Genomic DNA, 11,436 nt, shown 5'->3' with positions numbered 1-11,436 from the left:
AGTTCAATTTGCAAGAGACATAGCTCCATCCCAACTGCTCATTATTTTACACGAAAAGCAAAATTTACCCTTCCCCTTTGTCTGCTTTATTTGTTTGTACACAGTTAGTGTGCTAACAGCTAGCTAAACCCCAGTGCACATCTTTCCCTGCCCTGAGCAGGAGAACTGCTGCCTGCTTTGCCCCGCTTCGTGTCTGCAAGCTTGCGGCAGGAAGGACTGTGAAGGAGAAGGCATTTCTCCCTTTTTTATTTATTTTGTTTCTTATTCTACTTCACTGTCTAAAAATGTAATTGAACTTCAGTGCAAAGTCATGGCTGATTTTCCCTTTCAGTTATCTCACTATTACCCTATCAAGGTAGTGGGAGTTACTGTAGATAACTGCTGACATACAGGGGAGGAGAAGCAGGGCTCAAATAAATCCAGCGTTACAGTTCAAAGGGATTAAAATGAGAGAGAGAAAGAGAGAAAGGGAAGAGCTAAAATGAAAGAAGTTTGAAAGAAAGAAAAAAATCACTGTCTTTGGGGAGCTATGTACTTTCTCCAGGGAGTTTTTGTACTAGATAATCTTTGAGATGGTGGAACAAGGTATTTAAATGTCTGCTTCAATATAGGAAAAGGAAGAAGAAAGTAAAGAACCAGCAAAACAAAAAGGTGCCTTTTTTCTGGCAAAACAACCTACTTCTTGCTTAAAAAAACCCTTGCTCTATCCTACTGATAATTATGCCTTCAGCAAATCGTCTTTTATATTCAAATGCATTTTTCTGCTGAGAAACCAACATTTGAACTTGAATAATCTTCTTTCAACGTGATAATGTTGGAGTTTTGTGCATGCGTCTGTACATATATATACGTATATAGTTGCTGTGTTTGGGATGAATTTGAATGTTTGCTTTTTAGTGGGAACTGTGTTCTTGCCTGTGTAGGTCAATGGACCCAACACCAGAAAGCATCAATGAGAGCTCCCTGCTGGTCCCAGACCAGTGGCACTGGCACTGAGCCTCAGAACCAAAGCTTCTGCAGCATTTTTCAGGGTACTTTTCAGGGCTTCAAGGAAACTTGCAGGATTTTTAATGCCAGGTGTTGTGTGGCTAAGAGGCCTGGGTCTGGAAACCTATGTGGGTAACAGAAGTGCCATGCCAAAAATGCGGCACTATTTAATGATCTGTGTTGGAGAAGTTTAATCCTTTGGGTGCGAGGTTTATAATTCCACAGCGGATTAAGAGCCTTTGCCATTGAAAACTCTATGTTGGTGACCGATTTTTTTTATTTTTTTTTATTTTTTTAATCTATTGGGCCTGCAAACTGTATTTTCATATGAAAAGATAGAGTTTGGGTATTCAGGTGTTCAAGCGAAGCATGCTAATAAAAAAGGCACTTTATGCTGGAGGGGAGAGAAAAAGAATTTCTGCTAATTTGAAAAGAGAGGTTTGAATCTGTCCTGATTTCAGTCTCAAACAGCCAAGATAAAACTGGGCAAGATAGCCTGCTCATGATTTTATTTTCAGCTCATTATAGTTGCAGTTCTGATGCTATAAATTAGCTGCAAGGCCTGCTTGACCTGTGCGAAGAGAGTGTGCTTTCCCAGGCAGGTGCTATCACTGTTAATGTGTCTAGCACAAGGTTTGCTTTCCTTTCTGGAAACCCCAAATTTATTAAAATTATCACAGGGAAGTAATTTACTGGCAAAGGCCTCCTCTCCAACCACCTTTTGCTTTTGGTGCCTGTAAGCCCATGGATCTGATCCTGCCCCAGTGCCGGCAGTGCCCAGCAAGAGGAACAGCAGCCAGCACTTGTGTAAGTGGAAGGGACGTGCATGCCTGCGAGCACGCAGTGCTGCAGAGATACCCTTTAGCCGGCCTGCCTGTCAGAGCGCCTTCCAGCCAAACAGACATACAGCTTCATAAAATGGGTGTTCTGCTCGTATTAATCATTGGGGTTGCTGCAAAGCATTCCCACAGTCTGTAAATATCCACACATCGGTAGCATTGTCCCCGTAAAAGGATTACCTCTTTAATTAGATCTATCATCCCCTTTTACAAACATTTCTCTAAGAGATACAGTGGTAAGAGCACCATACCGGCAAAGATAAACTGCCTTCTTTGAGAGAGCAATGTTCCTGCTGTTGAGATGGGCCCTTTGCTGGGGTTCTTGTTTTGCCCCATGAAGCTGCCATTCAGGTACAGCAGGGCTGAGAGCGCCTTGTTCAAGCTCAGAAACTGTTTGTGAGGCCGTGGCAGACTTGGACTTTTCCAACTGGCGCTGAGCAGAAAGAGATGCTTGTTTCCCCACTACTGGAGGGGGGAAAAAAGGAGAAGGGGGCCAGTGCAGGTGGTGCTCCATCAGTAAAACGCTGTTGGAAGAAAAGCTTGCAGGTGCTGGCTCTGAAAATGGACGGGTGCTTCCTGGGCCCAGGGCAAGCTGAAGAGGACTGCCAAGGCCAGACAGAACCGCTCTGTTGCCTTAAGAGTGCATAAAAAAAGATGTTTCAATGCTGTCGTCGGATCTGGGTGGTTTGCCACGGAGGACAAAAAGTCTCCTGTAAAATTGGATTTAAATAGTCCTATCTCACTTGTGCTCTGGGTGACCAGATTCAATTGTGCCGGTGTCCCCTCTGCAGTATGATATCATAGCTTCAGAGGAAGGCTTTATTTAGAGGTCACATTAGTTTGTCCTGTGGATGTAATCATTTTTTGTGTCATGGACAATGTTTTACTGTGAAGATATGGGCCAGATGGCTCAGCCACTTGCAGTCCGGAGTTAAACAGGCTCTTTATTGTGGGTGAATAAACAGAACCTATTGTCCCCTGCTCGTGAAACTCTAGTGTCCACCGCCGGGTAAAGATGAAGTATGAAATTTTCACGGCTGAGGGGAGAATATGTAAAACAACAAGTAAAAGGGGTGTGGGCTTCCAAAACATATCCTCATTGTCCCTTCTGTTTTTTTTCTCCTAGTAAATATCCGTGAGGTATTTTCATGCCTTGCCATTGTCTAATGTTGCTAAGCACTCATGTCCCCTCCATCCTCTGCCCCCTCACTGGTGAACATCTTCCACCATGATTGCATCCATGTCTGTGGGGTTCAGGAGCATCACGCCTTGGTTTCCCGCTTGTAGGTCCCTGTGCAGGTGTGGTGCCGGGGCAGGTAGATCATTGCCAAGTCCATCTCTGGTTATTTATTGTTTTGTACCCCTGAAAGCTCTCCCTTGGCTGTGGCTCTCCCGCGAGCTGGTAACACACAGAGCGCTGGCCAGCAAGTGAGGAGAGAAAAAGATATTTTCCTCCAGACCAAAGAGGTAAAATTCATTTTTCTCCCTATTTTTCTCCCCCAGACCTGGCAGAGTAATTCAGAGAGTTTTTTTCTTTTCCTGAAGAAAACATACGTTTTCTGTTTAAACTCACCCTATCCATAGTTTCCTATATGGCAATGTCAGAAGTATTTCTTTTCTCTCTCTAATTGTAACCAAAGCCAACCTTGACTGGCAAGGAGAAAGTCCCTGACAGGTTTGGGTTCAGTCCAGACCTTCTCAGAGAGTCTGTCAGGCAACTATTTGACAGTATGCAAATGTATGCAAATGGGGGGACACTGGCCGAACACCTGCAGAAAGTGTCCATCCCCACTCCCGCTATGCTCTACCTCCTCCGCACGTGGGGCTTTGAAATGCTGCTTCGTCTCCCTCTGTCAGTTTATTATGCGTTCGTCAGCAGAACGTGGGGTTGGTGAAAACCGCGCTCTTTGTCCTGCCAGGCAGCAGAGCCCCATGTGGAAGGGCCAGTGCCAGGAATGGTGTGATGGCATCCATCCAGCCCTTGTGAATCCTCCTTTCTGTCTTTTAGGACCTTCCCTTCAGCATCCCAACCCTTTTGGGGTTGTCCGTGTCAAGGAAGGCCTTCTGTTTTCCTGGGAGTAAAGACATCATGTCGGTGGAGTCTCATCCAAACAAAAGGGCTCTTTCTTGCCAGCAGCTGGAGAGCACGGCTGCGAGGGGCTGTGCATGCACCGCATGAAAACCTGTGACCGACTCCAGCCGGTGAGGGAGGGAGGGAGGGAGGGAGGGAGGAAGGAAGGAAGAAAGGAAGGAAGGAAGAAGAGACACCTAGAATAAAGCAAAGTTGCCAGCAGTGTACTGGTTGTCAAAGAGAAATGCTGGTTGCTACAGCCATCAGGAGCAGCTGTGGGTCTCCTGTGTGCCCCCCATGGAGCAGACCCTGGAGTGGGATCTGGAGGTCTGGTGGGGTGAGGATGGAGGACACTGGGTGTTTTGGTTGCCTAAGTCTGTGCAGTGGGAAGGAGATGGAGAGAGGCATTTTGGAGTGCTCCTTAGAGAAGGCCTGCAAATTCAGGGAAATGTGGGACCTTCAGCCTGAATCCAGACCCTGGAGGGGAAAATCACTGGGTTTTGAGAACAGGCTTGTGGATCAAAGACATATATTCCTCACCAACTTTTAGTCAAAGGAAGGTGTGGACCTGTCAAAATCCTGCGTAACAGCCTCAGTTTTATACAGCTAAAGACTTGAGCCTGTGGTGTCTGGGTGGTGGGTCTGTGGACTACACAGAGACATGGCCCTCCAGCTGCCAGAGACCTCACTGCTGAGACTACACCACAACCCAAAACAGCTCTGACTGCTGCTGGGGCAGCAGGCAAACTCCTCTGATTCATGGTCTCAATTAAAAATCCCTAGCCTGATGCCAGTGCTGGGCCTACCATGTGTATCTGACTCTATCAGGTGCAATTGCATGGCTATAAAGTCATAACCCGTGGGTACTGGCCACATGGCAAACTGTGGCTAAACAACTTGTGCGCCATAAGCCTAACTTCACACCACAGTGATGGCTAAGTCAGGGTTTTTGAAGCTGCCTGGAGAGAGCTGTGCCGGTGGAGGTAAGATCTGCACTTTGCTCAGTCGCTTGCATTAGGAGAAGCCAGGTCGTGCTGGATTTGAAACCTGTGTGGTAAAATGTCAGTAAATATTTCAGAGCGTGAGGCAGCACATAGACACCACAGCCGTGTATAATGCTGAGCTTTGAGGATCAAACGCTTGCCTTTGAGCTGCCAAAATACTAGAACCACCCCTCAGACTTGGGATACTAATGGCTCTTGGAAACACAGGCAGGCTTCTGAAAGCCAGGTGGACTTAAAGAGGTCGGTAATTGTTCCTAGGGCTTTTTCTTTGGCTGGGGATGAATACCAAATGAGCTGTTACGCAGGGGTGCGGGTGGACAGTTAGTAGTAGGGTGCCTGTCAGAGCTTTCCTGGCACCAGCTTTGTCATCTTTTCCCCTGCAATAGGACTCTCAGAGGGACCCGCTGCAATTCTCACTGCACCGTATGGAAATCAGTTCACGCTTTCTCTGGAGAAAGAAAATAACTGCTCCTGCTTTCTGGTTCCTTTTTTTTTTTTTTTTTTTTTTTTGCCTTTTTTTCCTTTCTTTCTTTCTTCCCCTTACACTTTGGAGCCCAAGGTAGCTGCATTTAGCAGCTTTAATGTCCTTTCATTGCTGCTGCTTGCAGGGTTGTGGTCACTCAGGCAGCAGTAACTTTGAAAAAATGACCCGTCTACACCCAAACAATAACAGAATCCCCCTTTTTATGTTGGCAACGCCCACCGCTTTCTCTTCGCTTCAAGACTCCCCACGTAGACGCAACTGTTTGACCAGCCTTCTTCTGAACAACTTAATTAAGCAAAAGAAAAAGTGTCAGTTTCTGCCAACCCCACAAAAACAGAGCTGTGGGGGTAAAAAGGGGACGTGGCATCAGCCCGCATTCCTCAACGGGCTAATGAAGGGAGACCCTCGCTTTGCAGCGCTGTCAGGCATAGCTATAGGGCTATCGTGACATACTGCTTCACCCACCACCCCAGACGCGATGGGAGCCGGTGTGACCTGTGTCCTGTAGGCACAGAGGTGCCCTGGGAAGCACCTCTGGCTTGGCAGAGGGGCATGTGTGTGCCCCTTCCCATTGGAGTCATCCCAGGGGATCAAGCAGTTTTCCAAGCTGCATGAAAAGAAGAGTCCCTTTTTTCTGTCTGGGACAGGTGTGGGTTTAGCAGAGCAAACCACTCATGCTCCCACCAGAGACAGAGGGCAGCTCCGAAATTCTGGATCTCTGGAGGCTCCTGAATTTCCCTGCACCTGCACCACGAACCCAATGGGTGCATGTTGCACACATGGGTCTGAAAAATCTCCCTTCCCCAAGCAAAAATGCCAGAAAGGGAAGACCATGAGGGGAGGTGTGGAACGGTTGAGAGGGGAGATTGTGAGGGGACAGGAGAGGCAGCCATGAGGGGAAATCATGGGGGAAGAGGAGAGGCAGCCATGAGGGGTAATGGGAGATCGTGAGGGAAAAACAGGGGCAGCCATGGGGGAAAATCATGAGGAGAGAGGTGGAGCGGTTGTGAGAGGCGATCGTGAGGTGAGAGCAGGGGCAGCCATGGGCTCTGAGGGTTGGCCATGAGGAGAGATCTTGCGGGGAGATGGGGGGTGTCCATGCGGGATAGGGGCAGCAGCTATATCGTGTGGGGCCACTATGAGGGAGCAGATGTGGTGTGGCTGTGACTGGAGATCATGAGGGGCAGCCATGAGGGGAGACCACTTTGCCCTTAATTACATGGTTTAATGGTGGGTTTGACAGTCCTGACAACCTGACATCCGGCTGGGCTTGATGATCTTAAAGGGCTTTTCCAACCTAGTTGATTCTATGATTTATTTCTTTTCCTTCAGAAACCAGGTCTGCTCTGTAAGCACTGTAGCATCCTCTTCGTAGGCTGGCAAGGCTGCTCCTTACCCAGCCAGCTGCTCTCTGTCTAAGGGATGAGGCTCTTAAAAGTGCTTCAAGAGCTTAAGCTTTCATTGCTTTTTTCTGAGGGAAAAAAGTTGCTCTTAACCGAGGAGGGAATGATGGAGCAGAACTGTCTCCCTGAGTTATGTTCTCCCCTCTGCCTTTATCTCCATTAAAAGAGCATAAATTCATTTTAGGCTACAGTTCTGCAAAGGTCGGGGGCTGCTCTGACTTTGCACAGCGCGCCTACCGCCTCTGAAATCAATGGGCCGGCTGTTCACCCGCACAAGTACGCTGCACATGTGGGTCTTTGAAGGACCATGGCTTTATCTGGAAAAGAGTAAGGCTTGGGTTGTTTCTTTTCAGATAAGAACCTTGTTTTGCTTGTGCGTTGCCCTATTCTTTTCCACCCCAGCCACCTCTTTTCTTTAGTTGTACCTGGCAGGCAGGAGTCTGTGTACGTCTGAGCAGTCCTTTAGTCCTCAAACCAGACCAATAATTTTCAAAATAATAAAAATTATCCAAGCAAAATGGGTCCCCAAGCCCTTAAATGCTCTGCTGTATTTTCTTTGGCCTCTAGCAGTCCTGATATACCCTCTGATTTAGGAATACAGGAAGCCAGCCATCAGAAGTTACATTCCCACAGCAGTGTGATCTGTTGTAAACAAGGTGTTTTATCCCCTTTCGAATTCTGAGATGGGAACAAATATAGCAAATGCTTTGGGGGCATGCTTTGCTGGGTGAGACTGCAAACATGAGGGCAAAGACCTGCTCCGGACATGAGCCAGCACCATCACAGACCTCAAATGCTGTCCTCAGCTGTGGCATCCTAAGACCTGCAGAACTCCCTCACATTGGCAGATGCACACACACACACACAAACATGCACACATGCAAACATGCACACAAACACACACGTGGAGTAACTGATGGCATTGCAACTGCAGTGCTGGGGGCACAGTGGCAGCCTGCAACCCTGGCAAATAAAAGTGACTTTGGGGTGCAATTGCATGCTGGGTTTACCTGATTACACAGCCACGAGGTGCAGCGGGAACTTTATACAGTGTGTACTGGTGCAGACAAGGCCGTTGTCATGTGGAAGGCAGTGGAGTCTGCCAGTGTGAGTTGAGCAGCTTTTCATGGCGTTACGAGCTTAAAGCAAAGGAGCGATTGCTCACCAGCATGCCAGCATTGCCTGTGAAATGACAACTGCTCCAATATTAAAGGGTAAAGAAGTGAGAAACCTTTATCTGCAGGCTCCGACTGTTTCATTCTCTTGACACAACAGTACAGGAGCGGCGGCCTTTATTGTGATTAATATCTGGGAAGCTTCTTAACAAGGCTTAGCTTGATAGGTGGCTCTTGTTGAAGGAAATTTATGGCCTGGTACTTCCTCAGTGAGACTTCCCACGTTGAATTGTTGAACATTACTGACCCTGATGCCCAACACGAGGGGGTGGGGATTTACACAGATGTCTGGTAACTGTGGAAGGTGCAAAAATCCAGAAGAACAACCTGCATTACATCCATTGGAAGCGGCTGGTTAACAGAGGTCAGGGGGAGGCCCGAGCCAGTGTGTGAGCCTCAGTGTTTTGGTGCAGTTTGTTTTTTGATTAGTGCAGTTCATGACCGGGCCATCCCACCTGAATAACAATCAGCGTGATTCACAGCGGGCCAAGAGAGGGCAGGGACGCCCGCCGAGCTGCCCATATGGAGCCCAGCCCTGGGAAGTGCAGAACCTTCCCAAACCCAGATGGTTCGGCTTGACGGCTTTGGCAAGGCACCAGCAATAACCTATGACGATATGAAATCATCAAGATCTCAACAACTCCCCCCCTCTTTTTCCCCTGCTCACCCTCTCTCCCGCCTCCCTCCAACTGTATGTACAGAAACAAAGCCATATGGGAAAGGGAGCGCGGCTGCGGATTAATGAACATGCATGAAATGGAGATCGGCTGCCAGTTAACGATGCAGTCATTAAAACTACTGTCTGCATGCACTTTTCTCTTTTTAATTTTTTTTTTTTTATTGTGGGTTTTTTCTTTTTATCTGACACTATATTGGCCTTCATAAAGAAAAAGGGGAGCAGATGGGAGGGCAAGGCTGGGCTGCTGGTGGCAGGAGATTTTGAGCATTAGTCCTCCAGTGCAAGCAGAGGTAAAGCATTCGGGAGCAGCACAGAGAGCCAGAGCCTGAACCCTCACTGCTGCTGTTTCTGCTGCTTGTGGGTGAAAATCTCCACTTGAGTTGACTCATTCCCTTTAACATACACAGCTTGGATTTCTCTGGGTAAATGAGATAATTACAGTAAACAGCAGCTGGAAGAGCCCAAGTGATACCTTAGTAAATATTAAGTCCTGGCTGCTGGTGGTCACTGAGCATCTTGCTGGTTCTGGGGAGGTGCTGGGTTCTCAGGATGGGAAGAGCAGGCACCGTGTTGGGTTGGCCAAGGTTTATGAGTGCCTCCACAAGAGCCTGTGGACAGGATTTGGTTTGCTGCCAACAGGTAGGAGACCCCACGGTGAGGGGACAGAGAGGAACCTTCTGACCAGCTGATTTCAGAAAGACATCTAGACCTTGGAGCAGGAGGGCTGGGCTTTAATAAACCAAGTGGCTCCAGGGAATGGGTAAGTTTTAGCTTAAAGGGTGCTTGTTCAGGAGTGCCTATGAAACAGGAGGAGAGAAAGCACTGCTGAGAAGCCACAAGCCTGAAGACCCCCTGCTCCGCCTCTTTCATTCACCTGCCCCCTCCCAAAGGGCACCGCTTTCTTCCCCCTCTGCTCCCTTGTTACTTGAAATTTCAGGCTCTGGATATTAGCAGTAAAGCTGAGACCTGTGCATAGACTGTGCTGACTATCACTGGGTGAAGTGAAACATGTAAGGGATTTGGTGTTTTCTAAATAATTCCTCCCCTCAAAACAATTGGATTCATAATCCCAAGTTTTCAAACATACAAGATGAGAGATGCTCGGCCAAAGAACTAGAAGAAATCATTTACACAAATAGCTTGTACAGTGTCCTTTGAACATTGTGCTCTAAATCTTTTTAGTCTCATGAGTATTCATAGTGTTTTTCAAATAATTTGAAAGCCATTTCTTAACGAAGGCTAGAATATCCCTTTTAAACTTCCAAGTGATGTTGTTTTTCTTTGATCACCTCTATACATTCCATATTCCAGCACCCTTCTCTCTGCTGCATATTCATGTCCTTGGTATAATTTAAAGGCATACTTGCATGTTTGACAGTGATAAATAAAACTCATCCATCATATAGCAGAACCTCTGGGGAGAATTAAATATCCCGAGTTTCAGCGCTGTTACTGTCTGCATGATTATGAACCCAATCCAAAGCTTGTTGAACCGGTGGCAATATTTAATGAGCTGGCAGAATATTTATTCTTGGTTACAAAGAAAGGAAACCCACACAACTTATTTTTGGCAGGTACAGACAGTGGGATGCTGCAAAACCTTGCTGCTGGCTGCCTGTCTTGCTAACCAAAGATTGTGATTTCTTCCAGGTGCAATCTCAGTACATCTCCAGAAGAGGATGGATGGAGGATCAGGTCTGTGCTCTGGCTCAGCACACTGCCCACATTATTACTGTGAAAAGTGTGAAGTTTATTTACTTGTGGGATATAAATGTTATGGTTTTGCATGCTTCTTGAGCACATGAAACCATGACAGCAGCTTGCTCCACCTCGTAGAACTGTGGTGTGAAGGTGATCTGCCTCCTCTAGGAGACCCATGTGCTCGCCCTGGAGATGCTGCTGCTCCTGAAAAATATAAATATCAGACTATTTACCACCTGCCCTCTATTCCCCAGAAGCAATGCTTTCCCAGAAAGCAATCCTTTCAGGAGCTTTATGATGTGGCAAAGCAGCGTTTGCTCTGTATTAGAGGGAGAAGCAAAGGAGAAGGAAACCTGCACCAGGCCTAAATGAGCACATCAGGTTAGCTGGGATGCGGATGCAGGCTCACTCCAGTTTCAGTTCTCCCTTGCACGCTGGTCCATGTGAAATCTGGGAGGGTGCAGGAGGGATTCCCAAGCCAGTCTTGGCATAGGCCAGCTGTGTGTTGAAGCACTGAGCGCTGCCTGGCTGCTCAGCCCAAAACCCTGCTGGTTGTTTGCAGTCAGAATTTATCTGGGGAGGAGGGAGGTACCAGTTTGGGATGGGTAAGGTTTTATGGGCCTGTTTTCCCAACTACTGGAATTACCACAGCAACTAACTCCATGAGCAGAAGACAGAGGCCTCAAAATCACGTTGGTGACTTGATGGTGGGATGCTGGGATGCTTTTTTCTCAGATCCCGCCCATTCTCACATCCCAGTCTTGATGGATGAAAGAAAACAGAATGCTTCTTGGGGCAGGAAGTGGAATAAAGCAACACCATTAGCTGGGACAGGAAGGAAACACAGGGCAGGATTTATCTCGTCTTCTTCAGGGCTCCTGTGTCCCCTCATCCATCCTAAGGAAGGGTGGGTGTCTCTGCACCTCCCATAAGTGCAAAAAAGAGACAGGACAGCTAGTTCGGACCAGGCACTTAATTTTTGCATGGTTAAAAGCAGTTATGATGACTACCAAACCTTCATGGTTGTCTAGGGGAAGATGCTGTGTGGGAAGGAGACCTTGTGGCTGCTCAGCGAAGGCCTGAGGCAAAAGTG

This window comes from Psittacula echo, assembly GCF_963264785.1.
Source record: "Psittacula echo genome assembly, chromosome: 3".
Classification (NCBI taxonomy): Eukaryota; Metazoa; Chordata; class Aves; order Psittaciformes; family Psittacidae; genus Psittacula; species Psittacula echo.
This window is presented reverse-complemented; position numbering follows the sequence as displayed.